This window comes from Sminthopsis crassicaudata, chromosome 3, assembly GCF_048593235.1.
Source record: "Sminthopsis crassicaudata isolate SCR6 chromosome 3, ASM4859323v1, whole genome shotgun sequence".
NCBI classification, from domain to species: Eukaryota; Metazoa; Chordata; class Mammalia; order Dasyuromorphia; family Dasyuridae; genus Sminthopsis; species Sminthopsis crassicaudata.
In genome coordinates this window covers 230,563,808-230,589,634 of record NC_133619.1, presented here as the reverse complement: position 1 = coordinate 230,589,634, position 25,827 = coordinate 230,563,808, and positions in this window count along the sequence as shown.

Below are 25,827 nucleotides of genomic sequence, written 5' to 3'. Positions count from 1 at the left end.
TCCACATCACCTGGTGATTATATTGGAGCTGCTTACACTGGACACTGCCCTTCTGTTGGGATATAAAACCTGTGTTTTCCCCAATTACAATCCTTTTTTCTCATCAGATAGCTTATTGACTGATTGATAATTTAATCCTTTTATTCCCTCAGATTGCTTCTCTGCTGATAGATCATGTCTGAGTACTGAACTTCTAAAGACTCTCTGCATGTAACCTCAGCTGCCATCATGCCCCACCTGTTTTTTGTTTGAGGTCTTGGAACTGGGCCCTGCCTCTCATTTCCCTGAGTCAATCTACATTCTGAGGTCCAATGGAAGCTTCAATTGCATTTTGTACATGGACTTTTGGGTCTTATTCTCTCATTCTGTCTTCTTACTCTGTCTCTATGTTTCAGATGCCCTACTTTACCACACTGAAAGCACCAACGAGTCTCCCTGGAAGTCCCTTGCCAAAAGGGATCCTGTCTCCTCATGTTCTAGATCATAGTCTGGGTATAAAAGGCATTTGTGCCCACTGTGGCACAGTGTCTTATGATCTCCTCTAAAGGAGCATCTTTGTGTAGTCCTAGTATAATTCTTCTACAGACCTCATTAGCATTTTCTCTAACAAGGTGTTTTATTATTATTCCTGTTGCTGCATTTTCACCAATAGTTCATATGACAGATGTCTCCAGACGTCCCATGAAATCAGCAAAGGATTCATTTGGACCTTGGGCTATTTTCCTGAAGGCTTCCCCTCTATCTTGTTTTCCTGGGAGGGTGCCCCCTGCTTTGATAGCAGCAACAGCAATTTGCTCACATGCTATCAAAGTGTAACTAATATGTGCTATAGTGTCTGCATAATGACCTATACCTCTAGTTGGTCAAAGGTGACTGGTATATTAACTGCATTTTGCCTATTTTGTTGGTCTTGTATTCTACAGAGTTCACTATATTCTTAAAGCGACAACAACTTTTGTTCAGCTTCTAAACATGTCCTTGCTATAGATTTCCAATCACTAGGGGTTAAAATTTCAAAAGCCAAATTCTCTAATACCATCTTAACATAAGATGATGTAGCCCCATAAACAGTGCAATCCTTTTGCATATCTTTGACAATTTCCAGATCAAAAGGAGTGTAGCTTCTCCTTTGTTGACCTGAAAAGTCAAACTCTTGAATAACAGGGTATGCTTCTATTTTTAAATCAGATATATCCTGTCCTTCTTTTGTAGCTTTACCTAGTGCCTTTTGTAATCTTGTCATAGGGGGTGGACAAAGCTCCTCATGGGTGGTGCTGATTGTGGCACTGTCCCTCCCCCTCCTCTTTGTCCCTCCACTCATGAAGGGTTAATTGAGGAGGAAGAGTCAAGGGATGAGGAATGCTCTAATGGCTCCTGCTGTGGAACACAACACTCCTTAATTTCATCAGCACTGTATTTAAACCTTTTCTTGTCTAATTCTTTATGCTTTTCAATTGTTTTATCAGTATCTCCCTCTCCCACTCTTTCTTCTTTTTCCTTATTCTAAAACTTATGTAATTCCCTAAATCATATACTTATATGTGTGTGTGTGTATACATACATATATATATTATATGTTCTTGTTTGGTTTTCTGGTACTTCCTTTCATATGAGTAATCACCAAAGAATAGCCAGGTGTTAAAGTCCAAATCCTTAGTATCTCTTTCACAGTCAAGTTTCCTTGCCTGGGGCTTGTTTTCTTAGAGGCATTTTGGAGTCTTGGTCTCAGTGGAGAAATGCAGGAGACCAGCCACCACAATATGTGAGATGGGATGAATGAATCTGGCTCTCCTTGGCTCCTAGCGCTTGAGCCTCCACCTCCAATCCCCTTGTCTTCTCTGGCTCTCACTTTGGCTGCATTTGTTCCAGCTTATAAGCTCTCTTATAATTAAATCATAGGTGTGAATCTTGTAGAACTATATTAAGGACTAAGTACGTGTACTGAACTAGAGAACTATTAAGTACCATGTTAAACTAGATAACCATTGTATTTATCAATTCAACTGAGTTAGCACCTTGTAAGAGTTATGGCCCATAACATCTCTTGTTTTCTTTTGTTTTAGAACTTCGGTGGTCATGTACTCCTTGACTTCTTAGGGAGGTGAGAACCCAAAAAGGAGGTGATCATGCCCTTCCTGACATGTTAGGAAGGGAGATGAAAACACCAAAGGAAATGGGGAATAAAACCAGATTAGCAGGTTTCTGAAGGGTCTCACTTGAAACAGGTATACATAAATCCATCAACATGGAAGGTGTTATATAACAAACAGCATGAATCAACATGAGGGATTATACATGTCCATAAGTCCTATACATAGTCTAAGACCCATCTATTGTCCATATGTCTTCATATGTCAGGGAATGCAATGATTCCTGCAAGTATTGAAGTCCTGTATCAGTCTTATCATGTCTCAGGGAATCCAATGATTCCTTCTGGTTTTGATGTTCTGTAGCAATCCTATCAATGATTTTTCATTTCAAGGAATCCAAAGATTCTTGTAGATTTTGAAGTTCTGTAACAGTCTTATTATCAGCCCTACTCTTTCAGTGTCAGATTTTTTTTAGGTCTTCTCCTTTGTTTCCAGGTTTTTCTCTTTTTCTGTTTCTCTCCAATGAACAAGGCAAATAAGGCTTGTTGGCACCCATCTGATTCCTTCTCCATTTGTAGTGATACAAGCAAACCCTTTCCCCAAGCAGTTAACCTATCTAGTCCCTTCCATTTACCAGTTTCTGGATCTCTCCACATCACCTGATGATTATATTGGAGCTGCTTGCACTGGATACTTTTCTTCTGTTGGGTTAAAAACCATATATTCTGCCCAATTATAATCTCTTTCTCCCATCTGATTGCTTTTTGGTTGATTGATCATGTAATCCCTTTCTTCCATTAGATTGTTTCTCTACTGATTGATCATATCAGAGTCCTGAATTTCTAAAGACTCTATAACCTCAGCTGCCATCATATATATAAATGTGTGTGTGTGTGTGTGTGTGTGTGTGTGTTTGTGTGTGTGTGTGTGTGTGTAAAACTATGCTTTCTATACACTTCCCTTGGGGTGGGGAAGGCTCTTTTAGAAGCATTTGTCCCATTTCAGCTGAAACACTAATTTAGCTTTTAACGAACTTTCCTGCTTGTTCATTTTTGTACTCACCCTAATTTCCAGGTCACAGAGACTTTTCCACTGAACTCAAGATCATGTCAGTTGGATTGCTGATTGTAAATCCTTATATTCACATTTGGACATCAAAATGTAATGTCCTGGTTAGCTTTTTGAAGAGCCTTCAGACCAGTCTTGATCTCAGTAGAATAATCATCACAAGAATAGTCAAGAATAAAGTCCAAAGTCTTTATTATCTCCTTCACAATCTGTCTCCTTTGCCTGAGGCTGGGCTAGCTTTCTGGAAGTCCTCCAGAATGGGTGTTGGTTTAGGTGGAGTAATGCAGGAGGCAGGAGAACCACTGCAAGAATGATCAAAGATGGAATCTTTGTGGCTGGCTTTGTCTTCAATTTAAATATCCTATTACAAGTACATCATCATAGGTATCAATCTTGTACAATGGGTGTCAACTTGTAGAACTATACTACATCTAAACTAGAGAATCATTATTTCAATTCCACTGAGTTAACCCTTTGTTTTAGAATTAACTCAATCATACTGAGCCTTAAGTATATTTCTCTAAAATTCCTACCCTTTACAATCTTGAATCCCTCTAAAATTAGAGAAGTGAATGTCCCTTTGAACTACAAATCTCAACACAATGTTCAGTTCTCAAAACTCAATTATGTTAGGAAAATGTACTTTAGGGAAGAGAATTGTATTTCAGGCTTGCTTTCAATTAGAATTTTTAGTTTTTATGTTAAACTCAAAGTTAGTGTTTCTCAAAAATATATATGCATATATATATATGGGAATATTGGCAGAGAAGGTACAGTAGGAAAGCAATAAAACATTTCTAGGACTAAAATGGGTTGAAATAAATATGACACAGATTGTAAAACAAGCATGCAGATATAGGTTAACTATTTTACTGTAGTATTAGAAATATTTTTATCAAGATCTCCCCTTTTAGTTTTGGAAGAAAATTTTGCCACTTAAATTTCAAATAGCTGTATTTTCTTTTACTTTGTTTTATAAAACCAATTTCATTGTTTACTTAAGGTCAATATACAAAATTAAGTGAAAACTTTGTACTTTTCCTTCATTTGAATCTAAGATAGAAAATATAGTAAATTTAGAGCTGAAAGTAATCACATATTTTTCCCCTATCAAATTTCCAATCATCCATTTCTCATAAACTTCCTTGAGATCTTGGAGAAACTGTCATCCTTAGCTCTGTTGTTCTGAATGGTAATTGCTTCTCTGTGAACACTATTTCAAAAAATTCCAAGAATTGTTTGACTTTACTCTCTCTTCTGTTGACATCTTCTCCCTGACAATCACACTGCCCCACAGAAGTATCTCTTACTTTCTTAGTTCTGGAACCATGAACCATGATTGAATTAACAGCCTTTTTTTTTGTTTGTTTGTTTTGTTTTTTGTTTTTTTGTGGGTGAGGTATACCAATCTGCTCACTTGTGGATCAATTAGTCATCCCTTTTCTATACCAATTTTTCATACTAGAATGCTCATCTCTTGGCACTTGTCTCTTTTGTATGTTGTCTCCCAATTATCTTCGAATAGTCAACAAGCTTCTAAGCCTTGTGCTAAATGCTGGAGGTAAGTACAAAGACTGAAACAATGCTGTTTACTTGAAAGAAGTGTATATTATGGGTAACATAAAATATATACATAATAAATATAAATGGATTAATATAGCTATCCAATCCATTAAACAATGGATAAACTAAGCATCTAAGAACTATTATGCTAAAAGCTGGAGATAAAATAAATAAAACAAAGGTAGTACTTGCCCCTAAGAAATTTACAATCTAAAGAGGATACAACCTATGAAAGGATGCAGAAAAGAGTGTAGGGTGTTTTCTATGTAAAGCTAAAACCAGGTAGAGCAACAGATACAAAGTCAAGTAACCTAGGAGTCTAGTTTCTGTCTTTTATAAAAGCCGACATTGGAAGGAGATTGATATTCTTATTTCAAACATCCAAACACAGAGAAGAAGCTAAGAGAGATGAAATCAATCAATAAATGAGTTAGCATCATAGTGGTGAATTTAGAAGTAAGGATTCCCTGGGAGGGCATGAAGTACGAACCAGACAAGGCAGAAGATGAAAAATTAAGTGAATATATTCATATTGTTTAAATACAAGGTAATTTGAAAGGGAGTTAGTAATAAAGGTGTTAGAAAACATTTCATAGAGAACATTATGCTTAGGCTGCATCTAAGGAAAGAAAAGGATTGAGTGAAAGAGAGACAAGAAGGAAAGGCATTCTCCACATAGGGAACATCCCATACAAAAGCACAGAGAAAGAAATGGAGTGTTAAGGATAAGAATGAGGGACAAGGCTATGGTTATGAGTGGGGGAGTAATATCCATTGAGGCTGGGAATATTGATTGAGCTCAGGTGTTATAAGGCTTACACAGAATTTATATTTTATCATTTATCCCCATGTTATTTGGGGAAAATAACATGGTCAGAACTGAACTTAAGGAAAATTATATTGAGAGTAAAGATGTATAAGAATAGTGAGAAATTTAAGTCAATGAGACCAATTTGGGGGCTATTACAAGGGATGAGTGTCTGAATATGATGGTAGCATTATAGAGATAAGGGGCTAGACACAAGATATTGTGATGGTGGAAATGGCAGGATTTGGTGATTGCTTTGATATGTGGGATGAAGAGAAGTGAAAAATTCAGGTTGATGTTAAGTTCATGACCTTAGAAGCTAAGAATGATGGTGGTGCCTTTGAAAATAATACTGAATTCCAGAAGATGGAGGAGATAGGAAGAAAATGAATTGTTTCTGGACATCTTGATTTTAAGATGTTGCCAGGACAGCTAATTTGAAATGTTCAATGGGAAATTGGTTTTCTGGGAGTGAAGGTCATCACTGAGAAGAGAAAAGGAGAGACACACAGAGAAAGAGAGACAAGAAAGAGACAGAGAGAAAAAGAGAGAGGGAAAGAGACAGAGAGAAAGAAACAGAGAGACAGAAAGTTTGAATGCAATTTTTTCCCCCAAGGAGTTTGGCTGAAATAGTAATGAGAAGTAGAGGAAGCTAGTTTGAAAGAATGGTAGGTTTTTTCTGTAAAGAAATTTGTTCAAGATAATAAGAGCAGCATATTCAATAATTGTAAGAAAGATACTAGATAATAGAAAAATTTCTAAGATTCAAGACAGAAAGACAATGATTGTGAATTCAATCTGCTAGTGAAAACAGAAGTAGACAAAGTACATCTAAAAAGCATTTGGTCCTAGAAAGGAAAATAACTTTATCAGAATTGAAGTTACAATTGAAAATGATGGAAGGGATTTTGAGAAATAGGAGATCACATTTATTATCTCAATGTTTTTTTTAGCAATGTAAAATACAAGGTATTCATTTGGGAGGGAGGAAAATGAAAAATTTTGGAATTACTCCATTTTATTTTATTTTGTATGTCCCCAATAACTATCTCAATGCTTTATATAGAGTATGTTCTCAATAAATATTTATGATTTTCTAAATATACATATACCTATATATGAGGTATGACTACAAAGGAGTGAAAGTGTTATTAATGTATTGTGAATGATAATATGACTTTGTACATAGAATGTAAGATTCTTAAGGGTAGAAACAATTTAATTTTTTGGTATTTGTATTTTCTGCATCGCAAACTAATGCACAGTATGTATTTAATAAATGCTCATCAGATCAAGCTAAATTGAAACTAAGCATCTAAATGATGATTTATACAATATAAAAATTCTTGTTATATGGAACACTTTTCTAACAATAATAGTTTAGTTTAGGTTACACAAAACAGTCAATTATAGAGGATATTCACTTACGCCAAAGATGTTTCTATTGACATTGCTGATACTATAAATTATGAATAATTTGAAAGAAATATGAATATACCCATTACCCAGAAAACAATACAGAAAAAGACGTGAATTTAAATTAAAATAGCACTAAAGGGTATCTGAATCTCAAATTAAATATAATGATTAATTTTCATCCTAGTGGAAAGATAATTTACCTGCTTTTGCTATACACCACTAGAGAGGCAGAGGACTTCCGAGTACTGAATATTGTATACATAATAAAACACATTTTCTGCATATAATCATTTTTACTTAACTATATTACTTTGTTACAAATGAAGGTTTGGAGCAGAGAGTCCATGACATTGAGCTATGATTGTTTGATAAAGAGCAGGTACCCATCAATTGAAATATGACCAAAGAAATTGTAACATAAATGTAATTGGATATGATTATGCTATTAATAATAACATGAAAAAGTCAGAGAAATTTAGGAAGGCTTCAGAAACAGAAAGAAATAAGTAAATTTACAAAGTGACTACAATATTTTAAAAGAAAGTAATATTTTAAAAAACACTACAATTCAAAGCAATTCAAAAACCAACTTTAATAAATTTTGATTTCAAAAAACTAACAGCAAAGCATTTCTCCCTTCTTTTGGCAGATATGAGATGGATTAGGTACAGAATGAAGTATGTTTTGTAATTTGTAAATGATAAATATTTTACAATAAGGCTTCACTATAACAGACAGTTCCATAGGGAGGAAGGCATGTGTCTTTGTGAAATGATAGTGCAGCTTAAACAAACAAACAAACAAAAAAGGTATCACTAAAACAGAGTAAAAAGAAAAATATAATCTAGTCTTTAGATTTCTGACAGCACATATTAAAATTCTGATAGTCATAAAGCTGTGTATCTAAATAACAGCAAAAGTTTAACAAAAAATTCAAGATTTTTATAGTTTTAAAAATGCTTTCCAGAATGTAAAATGTATGGGATTGCCTGTCATCGGGGGGAGGGAATAGAGGGGGGGGGTAATTTGGAAAAATGAATACAAAAATAAAAAAAAAATGCTTTCCAGAATATTTTATGGCTTATGAACACTCAATGTTCATCAGATCTCTCTCTCTGGAAGTGGATAGCAATTTTCATCACAAGTTCTTCTGAATTGTCATTTTTATCAATGTATTGAATAACATACCAAAGTTTTTGACAGACAATCAGAATTAAAATATTGTTATTATTATGCATGAATATCTCTCAATTCTTTACACTTCACTTTGCACCAATGCATATAGGTCTTGTCATGAATTTTCTGTTCCTGAAACAACCCCTCTTAATTTCACATTTTTCCTTTTCTTTCTCCCAATACACTTTTCATCTCTTCATGTTTTTTTTAGTATCTTCCCAACATAATCTATACATCCTCTGTCAAAGTAGAATTCTTCTAACTTTCCTTAATAATGATTGAGTTTTTAGGAGTTTCTATATCCACTCACATGAAAGAGTGTTCCAAATCACTACTGATCAGAGAAATGCAAATTAAGACCACTCTGAGATACCACTACACACCTGTCAGATTGGCTAAGATGACAGGAACAAATAATGACAAATGTTGGAGGGGATGTGGGGAAATTGGGACACTGATACATTGCTGGTGGAGTTGTGAAAGAATCCAGCCATTCTGGAGAGCAATCTGGAATTATGCCCAAAAAGTTATCAAACTGTGCATACCCTTTGACCCAACAGCGCTACTACTGGGATTATATCCCAAAGAAATACTAAAGAGCAGAAAGAGACATATATGTGCCAAAATGTTTGTAGCAGCTCTTTTTGTTGTAGCTAGAAACTGGAAGATGAATGGATGTCCATCAGTTGGAGAATGGTTGGGTAAATTGTGGTATATGAAGGTTATGGAATATTATTGCTCTGTAAGAAATGACCAGCAGGAGGAATACAGAGAGGCCTGGAGAGACTTAGGTCAACTGATGCTGAGTGAAATGAGCAGAACCAGAAGATCACTGTACACTTCAACAACAATACTGTATGAGGATGTATTCTGATGGAAGTGGAAATCTTCAACATAAAGAAGATCCAACTCACTTCCAGTTGATCAATGATGGACAGAAATAACTATACCCAGAGAAGGAACACTGGGAAGCGAATGTAAATTGTTAGCACTAATATCTGTCTGCCCAGGTTGCATGTACCTTCGGATTCTAATGTTTATTGTGCAACAAGAAAATAATATTCACACACATGTATTGTACCTGGACTATATTGTAACACAAGTAAAATGTATGGTATTGCCTGTCGTCGGGGGGAGGGAATAGAGGGAGGGGGGGCAATTTGGAAAAATGAATACAAGGGATAATATTATAAAATATATATATAAAAAAAAAAAAAGAGTTTTTAGGAGTTTCATGTATCATTTACTCATAAAAGAATGAAAACAGTTGAACTTTATTTATTCCTTTACAATTTCTCTTTCATGTTTCTATTTTTATGCTTTTCTTGAGATTTATATTTTATAATGTGCCAGAACTCTGAAACAAGGATTCTTACAAGATGGAATTGATGAGACAATGGTTATCTAGTTTATCATGGTGCTGAATAGTTCTCTAAGTTCAGTATGATTGATTTAATTTTACAACAAATAATGGTTTCCTAGTGATATGACTGGTTTATACTTAGTGTAGAGCACATAAGCTGAGACAAACTCAGCCAAAGAGACAGATTCATTCCATCGTCCACCTTTGTGGTGGTTGCAGGCCACCTCAGATTCAGAGCCAGGGAGTTCAAGCGGATTGGAGGCAGGAGGCTCCTGGTGGCTCTCTTGGGGGACTGAAAGACAGATTCATTCATTCCATCTCACACCCTGTGGAGCCAGGCCTGTCCTCCTGAATTTTCTCCACTGGAACCAAGTCCCCTCTGAAGGCCACGAGAAAGCTAGCTGAGCACCAGGCAAAAGAGACAATAAAGGATTTAAACTTTAACACCTGGCTATTTTTGTGATGATTATTGAACTGAAATGAAGGCTGCTGCAAAGACCTCTGGAAACCTACTGAGAACACTACATTTTGGCACTAGAACACTACAGTATTTGATGGTCAAAATTTCTATTCAGCTTTGGTCTTTTCATTAGGAATGCTTGAAAACCCTCTATTTCATTAAATGTCCATTCTTCTCTTAAAAAATTCTGCTTAATTTTGGTGGATAATTTATTTTTATTTGTGATCCTAATTACTGTACCTTCAAGAATGTTATATTCTAAGTCCTCCAATCTATAGGGGAAACTGCTAACTGATGATTGTATCTCCACAATATTTAAATCCCATCTTTCTGGATGCTTGTAATATTTTTTTTCCTTAACCTGAAATCTCCGGAATTTTGTAATAATATTCCTGGAAGTTTTTGTTTTAAGGTCTCTTTCAGGAAATGATTAGTAGATTCTTTGTATTTCATTTTACCTTCTGATTCAAAAATATCAGAAAAGGTTTCCTTTATAACTTTGTAACTTTTTGAAATGTGATGTCTAAGATTGTTTTGATCATAACTTTCAAGTAGATCAATAATTGTTAAATTATTTGTGTTTGATTTACTTGCCAGATCAATTGTTTTTCTGATGAGATATGTCACATTTTAAATTTTTTGTTCTTTTGATTTTGTTTGATTGTTTTTGATGTCTAATGGAGTCATTAGCCTTCACTTACCTAATCCCAATGTGTAAGGAATTATTTTTAGTGCACTTATGTACTTATTTTTCCTTTGGGACAATTTTGTTTCTTAAGGAATCATTTTCTTCAGTTAATTTTAAGCTTTTTGTTTTAACATTAAGCTAATTTTCTATTTTTTAAATGTTATTTTTGAAGGGTTATTTTGTGCTTCTTTTTATCAAGTTGTTACTTCTCTTTTCATATTCTTATATTATTACTTTCATTTTTTTCCCCAATTTTTCCTCTACACTCATCTCTTCCTTTAATTCTTCCAGGAATTCTTGGTGGATTTTTTTTTTAATATTAGCATTAGTTTTTATTTAAGGTTTTTATTTAGTTGTTTTCACATTGCTGTCATTTTCTGAGTTTGTGCTTTGGTCTTGTTGCTTTTTCATAATTTTGTTGTTGTTGTTGTTTATTTTTCCAGCCCATTTCATGACTTTGAATTTTATGTTGATGTTAGGCTTTGCTTACCAGAGTCTGGGAAGCCACAATCTTAAGCTTTCTGCTTTTTTTGTTCTAATACTTTTAGAACAAGTTTTAGTTTTTCTAAAAGTATTTGTTCTAATAATTTAGAACTAAAAATCTGCATATTTTCACTGCTTTCAAGGTGGTATGATTTGAGAAAAAGTATATTATCCCTGCTCTACAGTTCAGTTCTCTGCTATATATAAGTAAGGGCCCTTCCCCTCTTCAAGTGTTAGTGCTCCTCTTGGTCCTAGAATTATGAACTTCATAATCATAATCAAGTCATAAGCTTTAGTAATCTCCTCTGCCTTGGAATTGTGACCCAAAAGTATATGTAGACAATAGAGTTAACAAATAAGTCAAGACCCTATACCCAGAGCCAATAAAGGCTCTCCTGTAATCTCTTCTTGACAAGTTTTCCAACCCCTGTTTCTGGGTCAAAATTTCCTTGGAGCTGCTGCTACCACAGCTTTCTTACTATTCTTAGAGTCATTCTGACAACTGCCTACCTCCTAATTTGTCTTAGGATGGATAAATATCTCCTTCTTAGTTTTTTGTTGGATCTGCTGCTCCAAAATTTTATTTGAAATGTTATTTTAAAGTTGTTTAGAGGAGAAATGTTAGGGGAGTTTGCCTGAATAATGTTATTCAGAATATCTGATCATGATTTTTTTTTTCTCTGAAGGTGGTAATATTAAACCACACTCCTACTTGTATTAATATGAGAAAATAAAAGTATTTTAAGTATAAGCAAACTGAAATAAAATGTGATTGACAGTTTTAACATTTAAAATAAAAAGAGAGGTAGATAGAGAATGGAGAATGAAAGATGATTACTTTTTTGTTAAATAAGAACAGAGTCTACAATGTTTACAGAATGGTTTAAATATAATTTCTTTTCATCAGACCTTTGAAAAAAAGATTGTGATAAACAGAGAGTATAAATTCTGTATTAAGTTTCTATCTGTATTCAAAGTATTTAAGTAAAGTAAGTTTATTGTAAAAAGACTCTTTAAAGTAAATACTATTACAGAAATAATGGTTCAGAAATTATGAATGCAAAGGAAGCAAAAATACAAAGGGAATAAAATTTTTGGAAAATACAAACAAGATAATAAGCAGTGCTACAAAATTTGTTGAAAAGAGTCTACCACATTTAGATATAAAGGATTATACCCCTCTCTCCTGATTTTGTCGTGGAAGTCCCAGAATGCAATCACCAGGTGTTAAAGGGATAGCTAACTATAAAGATATGAGCAGCTGATTTTCCTGAGTTCAAATCCAGCTTCAGGTATTTACTAGCTGGGTAAGCCTGGAAAAGTCATTTAACCCTATTTTCCCCATTTCCTCATCTGTAAAATTAGCTGGAGAAGAAAATGGCTCACCATTTCATAATCTTTGCCACAAAAGCCCAGAGTCAGACATGACTGAAAACTCCAAGGAACATCATAGCTAAATTTCAGAATTCTAAAATTAAGGAGAACATATTGCAAGTAGCCAGAAGAAAAACAATTCAAATATCAAGGAGCCATAATCAAGATTACACAGGACCTCTCAGCCTCCACTTTATAAGAATTGAAGTCCATGGAATCTGATATTCCATGGAACTTGGATTGCAGCTAAGAATCAACCATACAGCAAAAGTAATTATTATCTTTCAGGAGAAAAGATGAACATTCAATGATACTGTTGAAGTTCATTTATTTCTGATGAATAGGAAATTTGATCTTCAAAGATAGAACTCAAGAGAATCATAAAAAAGTAAAAAGGAAAGAAAAAAATAACTATTTTAAAAGTTAAAAAACTTGTATTCCTATATGGGGAGATGATATGTTTAACTTTTGAGATCTGTATTTCTGTTAAGGATATATTTAGAGAATGTAGTTATAATTTGATTTTTATTGTGATGATATAAAAAAGAAACTAGAGGAGCAAAGAGGATTCTACTATAAGAAGGGGGAAATGGAGTTTAAATGGGGTAAATCACATCTTACCAAGAGACAAAAAAAGACCTATTACAATTGAGGAAAATAAGGGAGGGAATAAGCATTGTGTAGCTCTTACTCTCATCAGATTTGGCTCAAAGAGAGAATATCAGTCACATTCAGGTTCACAGAGAAGCTTATCTCACCTTATAGGGAAGTAGGAAAGGAAAGGGGAAAGGAAAGGGGAAGCTAATAGAAATGAGAACAGAAGTAGAAGGGAAAAGGTATAATAAAGAGGGAGAGGCTGTAAAAGGATAGGGCTGTTTAAGGGAGGTGGTGGTCAGAAGCAAAATACTGGGGAGGAAAGAAAGTGAGAAAGGAAAGAGAAAATTATAACTGGGGGAAACAAGGTACAGGAAATACAGAGTTAGCAATTGTAACTTAATGTTAATGGGATGAATTCTCCCATAAAATGAAAGGGGAGAGCCAGATTCATTCATCCCATCTCACACACTGTGATGGCAGGCCTCCTGTATTTCTCCACTAAGACCAAGACTCTGAAATGCCTCTAAGAAAACAAGCCAGGCCCCAGGCAAGGAAACTAGACTGTGAAGGAGATAATAAGGATTTGGACTTTAACACGTGACTATTCTTTGGTGATTATACTGATAATTATTTAGTTTCCAATTACTTTTTGATCTATTTACCCCTAAATTTTGTTGAATATCGTTTTTATTGCATCGTGATCTGAAAAGAAAGCATTTACTATTTCTGCCTTTCTGCATTTAATTTTGAGGTCCTAATAACTGCTGAGAAGGAATATAGTACTTTCTATCACCATTCAGTTTTCTCTAAAGATCTATCATACTTAATTGTTCTAGTATTCTATTTACTTCTTTAATTTCTTTCTTATTTGTTTTGTGGTTTGATTTATCTAATTCTGAGAATGCAAGGTTGAGATCTCCCACTATTATAGTTTTACTGTCTATTTCTTTTTGCAACTCTCTTAACTTCTTTTGGAATTTAGATGCTACACCTCTGTGCATATATATTTAATATTGATACTGCTTCATTATCTATGATACCCTTTAGCAAGATATAATTTCCTTCCTTATCTCTTTTAATCAGATCAATTTTTGCTTTTGGTTGATCTGAGATGTGAATGGGTACTACTGTTTTTTTCACTTCACCTGAAGCATAATAGATTCAACTCCAGCCTTTTATCTTTAATCTGTATGTTCCACTCTGCTTTAAATATGATTCTTGTAAACAGCATATTGTGGGATTTTGGCTTTTAATCCAGTCTGTTATCTGTTTACCTTTTATGGGACAGTTTATCCCATTCTCATTTACAGTTAAAATTTATTCTCCTGCCATTATTAACCCCAAATTATACTTTTCTCTTTCCTTTCTTTTTTTCCTTTCCCTACTCCCCAGTATTTTACTCATAAGCACTACTTGCCTAAAGCAGTCCTCCCATTTTAGAAGCTCTCTTCCTTTCTTTTACCTTTCCTCTATTATTTCCCTTTTCTCTTCTATTTAGACTATCCTTCCCTTTTCTGCTTTTCCCTCCCACTTTTCTATGAGAGATGTTTCTCGGTGAAATATAATATTTTTTTCTTAGGGCCAAACCTGATGAGAGTAAGATTCACACAGTATTCATCACCCTTCCTTCTTTTTCTCAATTGTTTTCTTTGCCTCTTCTTGAGATATAATTTCTCTTATTTTACCTCCACTTTCCCCGTTTTTTCTGCTACAATCCCCTTTCCATCTTTCATTTATCTTTTTTTTTTTTTTGACAGCAAAATTTCAAATAACTTTTAACAGTTTACTTCATTTGGTGCTTTTCTCCAGTTTTTCACAAGGTACATATAAAGATAGGTAATATTTTAGTATTCATGTCAATAACCTGTGATTTTAATGTTGGATATTTTTTACCAAACAAATCTCAAGATTTTGAATGAATTATTCATTAATGATTTTATAGTCAATATCATATGCTAGATTTTTAACTTCAGCTTTCCTAATATTTAAAGTCTGCTGTAATATTCTTCTCTAAAGTATAATGTTCTCTGGGAGCAGGTTTCTTAGAGGGCTTCTGGAGGCAGCCTTAGTTTCAGTTCAGAGTAATCACCCCAAATGCAGCCAGGAGTTAAAGGTCCAAATCCTTTATTGTTTCCTTCAAAGTCTTATCTCCTTCACTTGGTGCTTGGCTAGTTTTTCTTAGAGGCCTTCTGTAGTCCTGGTTTTTCTGAGAGCTTAAGCTGCCTTTTCTGGTTTATGAATCTGCTCGACTCAATCCTGTCTGAGGCTCTGAGAGCTTCTAGTGGGCTTCTGTGTCTGGCCTTAAGAGCTTCTTGCTGTATTCTGTACACTGAGCATACACCAATCCTTATAGTACTAGGAAACCACAACAAGTTTTGTCCTTGCTATGGGTTCCCAATCACTCGGGGTTAAGATTTCACAAGCCAAATTCTCTGGTAACATCTTAATATAAGATGATGTAGCCCCATAAAGAGTGCAACCTTTTTTTAAATCCTTAATCTTTTCCAGATCAGAAAGAGAGTATCTTCTCCTTTTTTGACCTGAAGAGTCAAGCTCTTCAATCACGGACTATGCATGTATTAAGTCAGATATATCCTGCCCTTCATTCTTAGCCTTAACCAATATCTTTTGCAATCTTGTCATAGGCTGCTTCACGGATGGCACTGATTGTGTCACTGCCTCCCCCCCCTCCTTTTCCCTCCACCTATGAAGGGTTAATTGAGAGAAGTAGGTCAGGGGAGGAGGAATGACCTAATTTCTCCTGCTGTGAAGCACCACACTTAAAATTGTTCTTAACTCCATTCTTATCTGATTCTTTATCCTTTTCACCTAGTTTATTTAGATCCTCCCTCTCCTGCTCTTTCTTCCTATAGCATAAAATTTCCTAAAGCTAGTTGTATTAAATTGTATGTATTAAGTGTGTCTTTGGAAATTGAGTCAGGTCCATTTTCATTGTAGAATTGACATAGTTGCTCTCCTACTAATTTCCACTCATTTGGATCTCAATCTTTTTCCTTCGAGAACCAAGGAGATCTGTACTGTACAGTTTTGAAAAGTTCAGTGATCTGCTCCCAAATTATAATCAAACCTTGGCTTTTCATAAGTCTGACAATGCTCTCTACACATTTTCCTTGAATTGGAAAAGAAGTCTGTTTTCTAAACATCTGTCCCATTTTAGCTGAAATTCTACTTTAGCTCTTTAACAAAGTTTCCTTGTTGTACTCGCCCTAATTTCTGGGTTACAGATAAAGGTTCTTGGCCCCACGTTAGGCACCAAAATGTAATGTTCTTCTCTAAAGTGTAATGTTTTCTGGGAGCAGGTTTCTTGGGGGGCTTCTGGAGAAGGCTTCCTTGGGCAGCCTTCCTTTCAGTTCAATAATCACAAGTGCATCCAGGGATTAAAGTCCAGATCCTATTAAAGTCTCCTTCAAGTCTTGCCTCTGCCAGTTTCAGCCTTCAGTTCCCTTTGAATATCTCTAGCCAGCACAAAGGTGGAACATAGCATGAATCTGTCTCCTTTTCTGAGAGCTTCTAGTGGACTTGTGTGTCTGGCCCTGAAAGCTTCTTGTTTATATGTTGTATACTGAATACACACCAATCATCATATCATTAGGAAACCATTATTTGTTGTAGGATTAAATCACTGTCTCCTCAATTCCACTCAGTACCTTGTTTCAAGTTCTGGCCCATAACATCTCCTTGTAGAATCAGATCAATCATACTGAACCATGCTAAATTAGATAACTGTTGTCTCTATCAATTCCAGTGACTTTGCACATTGTAAGAATCCTAATAGTCTGGAATTCTATACAAAACCTTTCTGTAAGCAATTTTGGGGCTAAAGGGTTACAGAATTGCAATCCAGGCACTTCCAATAAGAACATGCAGTCTAAAGAGGACTTCTAAATTGTTTGATTTTTTTATTTGTCGTTGTTTGTGTTTTGGGTTTTTGTTTTTGTTTTTGTTTTTGTTTTTTTTGTTTTTGGTTTTTAGTTTTTGAGTGTCTGTATTGGATCTTTTCACATCTGCAACTTCCTGTGAGTTCCTTTCCTAGTTCACTACATAGATGATGAGAGTTCATTGAGTGGTCAGGGTTTTTGTTCATCTTCACTCCATCTCCCCAGCCTCATTCTTCAAGTTTCCTTCAATTTCCTTCAATTCTTTCCTTCCTCTATACTCACCTAATTCTGTTGAGAGCACCATTATTGTCGCAGGTTTATAACCTTGGAGCTCTTCTTGACTTTTCTACTTCAAACTTACTGTTCCTCCAATATCTAATTAGTATATGTCCTTTTTTCAGTCTCTTGTATTTGTCTTCTTATTCCATTTCATAGATACCAGTCTAGGTCAGTCCTATATTTCGACTCATCTGACCAATCATAATAGCCTCTTAACTGGTCTCCCTGTCCCCATTCTCTCTCCTTTCCAGAGATATAATGTGGTATAAATGGATTGATAATTAAATTTGGAATCAGAGGATGAATGTTTAAATCCTATCTCATTATTTACTACTTATGTAATTCTAAGAATTCTGTGTAATCTGAGAAAATTTTCTAATATTCTGGGTCCCAGATTCCTCATCTGTAAAATGAATTAAATAACATCTAATGGCCCTTTAAATTCTGAATCTACCTACCATGATCCCACTTCAATCAGAAGTAGCTGCCAAAATATTCTATGATATAGATCTAGTCAGATCATTTTCTTGTTCAAAAATCTTTAGTGGTGTTCTGTATCCTCTAAGTTAAAATACAAACTTCTGACATTTAAGGTCTCCTGTAATCTGACTATAGCCTAAGTTTTTAAAAAATATATTTTTTCAATGAACAAAATTGTATTTTATCTCTCTCCCACTGTTTCACACTTATTGGAAAACAAATCTTTGTAGCAAATGTTCATATTTAAGAATAAGTAGATTTCTACATTGATCATATCAAAGATATATATATATATATATGTGTGTGTGTGTGTGTGTGTGTGTGTGTATTTGTGTGTATACATATATGCACATATACATATGTGTATGTGTCTTATTGAATCTATATAATCATTTGTCATACATTGGATAGCATGCTTAATTTTTGTTTTATGGTATTGTGATTTATTATTGTACTGATCATAATTCCTAAGTTATTCAAAATTGTTTGCCTTGATATTGTTGAAAATAAGGAAATTGTTATCATGCTTTTGCTTACTTCATGATGGAGAAATTCAAACAAGTCTTTCACGGTTTCTTTGAAATCATCCTTTTTCTAATTTGTTATGGCATAGTAGAATAATATGCTTCCTGTAATCTACATTCCAGGCAAATTAAACTATCAACTATTTACAGAACTCAACATTGCATCTTCAAACTCTAGAAATTCCTCAATTATCCCTCAATGCATAGAATGTACTTCCTTCCTCAACAAAACACTTATCTTCCTTCAAATTTCAGCTGTGCAATCTCCTCCAGAAAGCCTTTTTTAATTTTCCCTGTTGTTAAATGATCTCTATCTTCTCAAAAAACTAATGTTTAATATGTTATAGACCCTTCATACAATATAAGCTACCTATTTGCTTAAGAAACATATCTTTAATTGAACCATATTTTGCTGACATTCTTTTAAATTTGACACTTCTCTTCCTTCTGAAATTCAAGATCCAACAGGAAAAAAATACTCAGCAATGCTAAAGCAGATCTATGCATAAAGGGATTTGTACTTCTTTGTCAGTTTTATACCACAATGCCTGGTGACATAGGAGAGATGACAGCTTTGCATTTTATTTTTGCAAGATAACTTATCTGTGAAGGGTGATTATGATGTTTCTTTTGTGGTGCTTATGAGTTGTTAACATCTTTTGAAAGATAGAAAAATAATAATCGTCCTTCAATGAAAATTGTGAGAAACTTTTACTATAAAAGCCCATATTTTGGAGTTTGAATTAAAGAGTACATCAGAAACATAAGATTCAGCAGCAATCAACCAACTTGATTTCAAGCTTAATAGGTATCGAGATTGATATCAAACCTGACCTATCAGGACAGAAATTATCATTTGACACTGTAGAAGTGTATAAAAAAAAGGCACAGTACTAAAAATCAGAAGGTCTAATTTTGTATCCCATCTCTCCTATTAACTTGAAAAGTGATAACTAGTATTTTATTTAAACTATGTATAAAATATGAGATTATAACAACTAATATTTAGCAAAACCTTTGAAATTTGCAAAATATGAAGATGGTGGAGATGACACACATTTCTCTCTGATCTTCTTTACAATCCTCACAGTGATTACAAAATCCAGCCTCTGAATTAGCTCTGAATGGACAATACCATAAATATTGAGAGTGCAATAAATTATCAGCAGAAGATAATTTTAAAGATATCCAAAAAAGGTCTGTTTCAATTAGAAATGGGAGGGAGGCAGCCAGTGCAACTAGTACACCAGCATAGACAGCTCAGAGTCCTGGGGCAGAGAATTTACTGGAGGAAACAGACCAGAAAAGATCTGTTTCATTCAGAAATGAGAGATACAGAGAGAGAGAGAGAGAGAGAGAGAGAGAGAGAGAGAGAGAGAGAGAGAGAGAGAGAGAGAGAGAGAAGCACAAACAGCTGACCACAAATGCCAGGGCAGACAAAGCAGAGCCCTGGGACAGAGCAGTCTCAGTGTGGCAGTGCAACCTCCACAGGGCAGAGAATTTATGGGAGGAAGTGGACCAGAGAAGGTCTGCTTCAATTGGAAGCTGGAGAGAGACAGTAAGGCCCAGGCAGCTGACCACAAATGCCAAGACAGAAAGTATAGAGACCAGGGGCATTGCTGACTCCACCAGCATTGAAGACTCCATGTGGCAGACCCAACACCAGGAGTGAATCAGCACTGACCCAGCACAGCTGCAGCTGCTTGAAAAACCTCTTCCACCCTAAAGTCTGATCTTAACTTAAAAAGAGTAAAAAAGTAAAGAGGACTCTAATAATTGACAGCTTTTATGGTGAAAGAGAAGAACAGATTTCAAACCCTGAGAAGACTAAAGGCAGATTGTCTCAAGATGAAGCTCCAAAAGGTGATATAATCTGGTTCCCATCACACAAGGGTCTCCTAGAATAATTTAAAAAGGACCTTAAAAGAGAGCTAGAAGAAAAATGGGAAAAGGAAATGAAAGCTTTGCAAGAGAGTTTGGAAAAGGCAACACAAAATAAACATAGTAAAATGGAAAAAGCATATGACTCATTAAAAGATAGATTTGATAAGGTGGAAAAAGAAAGCAACTCCCAGAAAAACAAAATTTGTGAAACAGAAAAGGAAAAAAAATAACTTCTTAAAAACAGAATTTGTGAAATAGAAATAGAAAATAACTCCTTAAAAAACAGATTTTGTGAAATGGAAAAAAAATTCCATAGAACAAAACAACTCATTCAAAAGTTAAATTGGACAAATACAAAAAAGAATTTAAATGAAGAATGTAACATACTAAAAAACAAATGGAGATGAATGACTGAACAAGACAATAAGAATCAGTCAAGCAAACACCCCAAAATGGAAAAAAAAATTGAAAAAAATGTAAAATACTTAATGGGGAAAAAAACTGACCTGGAAAATAAATCTAGAAGAAACAATCTAAGGGTTATTAGACTCCCTGAACTACATGATGAAAAAAAGAGCCTAGACACTGTCTTTCTGGAAATCATCAAAGAGAATTACCCAGATATAGAAACAGAAGGTAAAATGACCATTGAAAGAATTCACTGGACAACTCCTGAGAGAGACCTTAAAATTAAAACCCCAAGGAATATTGTGGCTAAATTTGAGAACTATCGACCAAGGAAAAAAATATTATAAGCAGCCAGAAAGAAACAATTCTAATATGGAGGAGCCACAATGATAATTACTCAGAACCTAGCAGCTTTCACTTTAAAGGATCAAAGGACATGGAATCTGATGTTGTGAAAAGCAAAGGATGTTGGAGAGAAGCCAAGAATAAATTACCCTGCTAAACTGAGCATTTTCTTTCAGGGAAGAATATGGATATTCAATGAAACTGGTGAATTCCATGCGCTTTTGAAGAAAACACCTGAGCCAAACAAACAAGTTTGACCTCCAAATACAGAACTCAAGAGAAACACAAAAAGGTAAAAAGAAAAAAACAAAAACAAAAACAAAAACAAACAACAATAACAACAACAAAAAAAAAAAAACTCTTGAGAACTGTATTTCTGTTATCAGTATACATTGAGAGTACACGTATAATCTGATTTTACTGTATAATAGAAAAAGGAAACTAGAGATGGAAAGGAGATTTTAACAGAAAAAAAAGGGGAAAGGGGAGATAAAATGAGGGAAATTACATCTCAGGAAGAGGCAAAGAAAACATATTATAATTGAGGGAAAGTAGGAAGGGTGAAAAATATTGTGGGAATCTTACTCTCATTAGATTTCATCCAAAGAAAGAATATTAGATATATTTGGCTTCACCAAGAAACATCTGTCATCTCCCACATATAAAAAAGTGGGAGGGGGGAAGAGGGAAAGGAAAGGGGTAGGTAAATAGAAGAGAAAAGGGAAATAGTAGAGGAAAGGTATAAGAAAGGGGGAGGGTCTCTAAAGGGAGAGGACTGCTAGAGGCAAGTAGTGCAGGAAGGAATTTGTGACCAAAGAAGAACTAGACACGATTATTGATCATAAAATAGATACTTTTGATTGTATTAAGTTAAAAAGTTTTCATACAAACAAAAGTAATGCAGAGAAGATTAGAAGGTAAGCAATAAACTGGGAAAACATTTTTACATCTAAAGGTTCTGATAAAGGCCTCATTTCCAAAATATAAAGAGAATTGACTCAAATTTATAACAGTTCAAGCCATTCTCCAATTGATAGATGGTCAAAGGATATGAACAGACAATTTTCAGATGAAGAAATTAAAACTGTTTGTAGCCACATGAAAAGGTGCTCCAAATCACTCTTGATCAGAGAAATGTAAATTAAGACAACTCTGAGATACTACTATCCACCTGTCAAATTGGCTAAGATGATAGGAAAAGATAATGACAAATGTTGGAGGGGATGTGAGAAAACTGGGACACTGATGCATTGTTGCTAGTATTGCGAACGTATCCAATCATTCTGGAGAGCAGTTTGGAACTATGCTCAAAAAAGTTATCAAACTGTGCATATCCTTTGATCCAGCAGTATTTTTACTGGGATTATATCCCAAAGAGATCTTAGATGAGGGAAAGGACCCACATATGCAAAAATGTTTGTGGTAGCCCTTTTTGTAGTGGCAAGAAACTGGAAACTGAGTGGATGCCCATCAATTGGAGAATGGCTGAATAAACTATGATATATGAATGCTATGGAATATTATTGTTCTGCAAGAAATAACCAGCAGGCTGATTTCAGAGAAGCTTGGAGAAGCCTACATGAACTGATGCTAAGTTAAATGAACAGAAGCAGGAGATCATTATACATGGCAACCACAAGACTATATGATGATCAGTTCTGATGGACTTGGATCTCTTCAACTTTGAGATGATTCAAACCAGTTCCACTTCTTCAGTAACGAAGAGAGTCATCTATACCCAGACAGAAATCCATGGAAACAGACTGTGGAACACAACATAGCATTCTCACTCTCTCCATTGTTATTTGCTTGCATTTTTGTTTTCTTTCTCAGTTTTTTTTTCCTTTTTCTTCCTTCTTGATCTGATTTTTCTTGTGCAACAAGATTAGTATATAAATACGCATATATATATATATATATATATATGTGTGTGTGTGTGTGTGTGTGTGTGTATGTGTGTATATATATATATATATGTATGTATGTATGTATATATAAATATTAGATCTAAGATGTATTGGACTATCTGCCAGCCAGGGGAAGGAGTGGGGGGTAAGAGAGGAAAATTTGGAATAAAATGTTATGCAAGGGTCAATGTTGTAAAAATTGCCCATCCATATGCATTTTTTAAAATTTATCTGAAATTTATTAGAATATGTAAATCTAAAATAGTTTTCTTCTTTTTTAAAAATTTGAAATTAGAAAAGTCTCCTGAACTGGACAGATTCAAACACTCTTACTGCATATTTCCCCATCCCCTTTTATAAATATGCAAAAATTACACAAAATTTAATTATTATAAAGTCTTACTGTGAGGTGAACTCTGTATGTCTATCTCTGTCTTTCTCTGTTTCAATGTTTCTCTATGTATATGTGTATATATACATATATGCACACATATGTGTGTGAGTGTGTATGTGTGAAATCTTTCATAATTTTATATTTCCTGTCAGTTTAAGTCCACTGACAATTCTAATTCTTACCAGCTCTCAATTTTTTATCATTCTATATTACTCACATTATGACTTTTGGTCTGTTATACTGTTTCTACCTTGGATTCCAATGGATACTATATTCATGTAGAAGCTTTGTTTATGTGTCTGGCTGTCTCCAGAAATCCAGATCCAAATGGTCCTATTTTGATGCTTTTCTGTATCTCTGAGATAACTGATGAATAGCTTGGCACCTTATTGGTACCTATGAGATATCATAGAGAAATGATTCAGCATGTTATGTGGACCCCTTTTAGAAGATACACACACACACACACACACACACACACACACAAAGGCATATACAAAAGGCACAACATAGAAAAGATAGAAAAGAGAGTGTAAATAACCTTAGATATGAAGCCAGAGAGAGAGAGAGAAAGACAAAGAGAAAGAGAGAAAGAGAGACAGAGAGACAGAGAGACAGAGACAGAGAGAGAGAAAGAGAGCTCTCTACAGTAAAGATCTTACCAGAGAGATCTTTATATACCCCACAGTACAGAGAAATAGTTTAGACACTGCTTTCACCTTCTCACTCCCATTCAGCCTCTTATAGTCTTACTTCCAACATCAGAAGTCTAAAGAACTAATTTCAGTCCCAAGTCAGCTCTGCTATGGACTAATGATTATGCTAGTTAAGTTACTTAACTTCTCTTTTCTCCCTTTATTCTCAACTGCAAAATTCAACCCACATCAAAGAGAAATAAAAGGATAAATGAGATTAAATGAAGTACTTAAAATATTTTTTGAATAAAAGCATTATGAAGCAATTATAAAGCACTATAATTAAGGTTATTATTAATCCATTTTATATGATTCTTGCCATGTTGATTTCCTGAAATGCCTGCTTCCTTCCTAAATTTTCCTCTTTCATATTCAAACAGATTTCTCCCCATGAGACAAATTATTGTTCTCTTTCCTTTTAATCTATTTTCTATATAAAAACTTTTTAAATGCAGTACATTATATGAAATGTGCAGATTGAATATAATTTCATTTCTTTCATATTCTGACACCTCTCACTAAAATATAGATATTAACAGATATGTCTAAATAGCCACTATTATCCTGGAAAATTACGTGAAAAAGCAACATTTTGCAAATCAAATACTATTTTGGAAGGGGGTAAGAGATTTATACTACTTTCCCTCATACATTTCCCACTACCAACTTGAACAATTGCCAGTCTCCCACCTGGACTTCTTGCCTCTGGTCTTCTTCTTCTAATCTCTTCTTCATGCTGCTGCCAAAAGCTTATCATCTCACTTTTCTGCTTAAAAATTTAAGTGACTATTTCCTATAGAGTATATTCAAATTATTTTCCTTAACATTTAGTGATTTCCACTATCTAGAACCTGTTTTGATTGAATTCATAGGCAATCATTAGTCTGGAGAAGAAGCTGTGATATACTTCAAGTATTTTAAAAGTTTTAATTTGTAGAGGGATTAGTTCAGAAAGCACAACTAGGAATAAAGAGTGAAAGTTATAAGAAGCATGTTTTAGATCAACATAAAGAAACATTTTCTAATAATTAGAGTTGTCCAGAAATTTAGCATACTACATCATAAGGCACTGGGCTCTTCATTATAGCAAGCATTCTTTAAGCAAAGGCTAGAAAAGTATGTGAAGTGAAAACTGGGTAGAAGGATTGGAAGTTGTAAAAAGTATTGACTATATTGTGTATGATATCCACTCTATCTCCAATATTATTCTGTCCTTTAAATGTGCTAGGAAGAAAGTAGTTTTTAAATCATAGTAGAAATATTTTATAGATTATCAACTATGTTGAATTTTCAGAAATATCATGCTTCTCCTCTACTAAAGTTCTGATTACTGTGATTATGGGATTATTCTATCTTTTCTTTATTTATCTAACTTTTTTTTCCAGACTTCAAAAGGAGGGAGTCCTGCAGTATTCTATAAGGACTCCAATATTTTTTGTATCTCCTGAAATAGGCAATGTTTGTGCTCCTCAAATATGTATTTATTATTGCATCATGGGGATGCTCTACTTATATTTATATCAGATGCAAACCACCAGGGGACTGAAAATTGTAAATTGCTTAATGTTGGTTTATTAACTGATAATTGGTACTTTAAACCTCATCATTTTAATTGAATTTCAAAAAAAAAAAAATTAAATGGTAGAAAATATTCTTCATTAGCAGGAAACTCACGTAAGTAAAGAGAGAGAAATCATTATTTTCATAATTTCTAACAATGTTATAAGTTGTTCTATTGTATATTGTGCTGATTTTTTAAATGTAATTTGCTTCCACTTTAACTCCCAGAATTTGACCTGAACATTCACAATAGCAAAGGGTTTTTGATTGTCCCACATCTGCTTGCTTGCTCATAGTATACAATCCTCCCCTTTGTTCTCCCTACCCCTCTGCCTTGTTCTAGGCTTTAATCATGCAAACAGC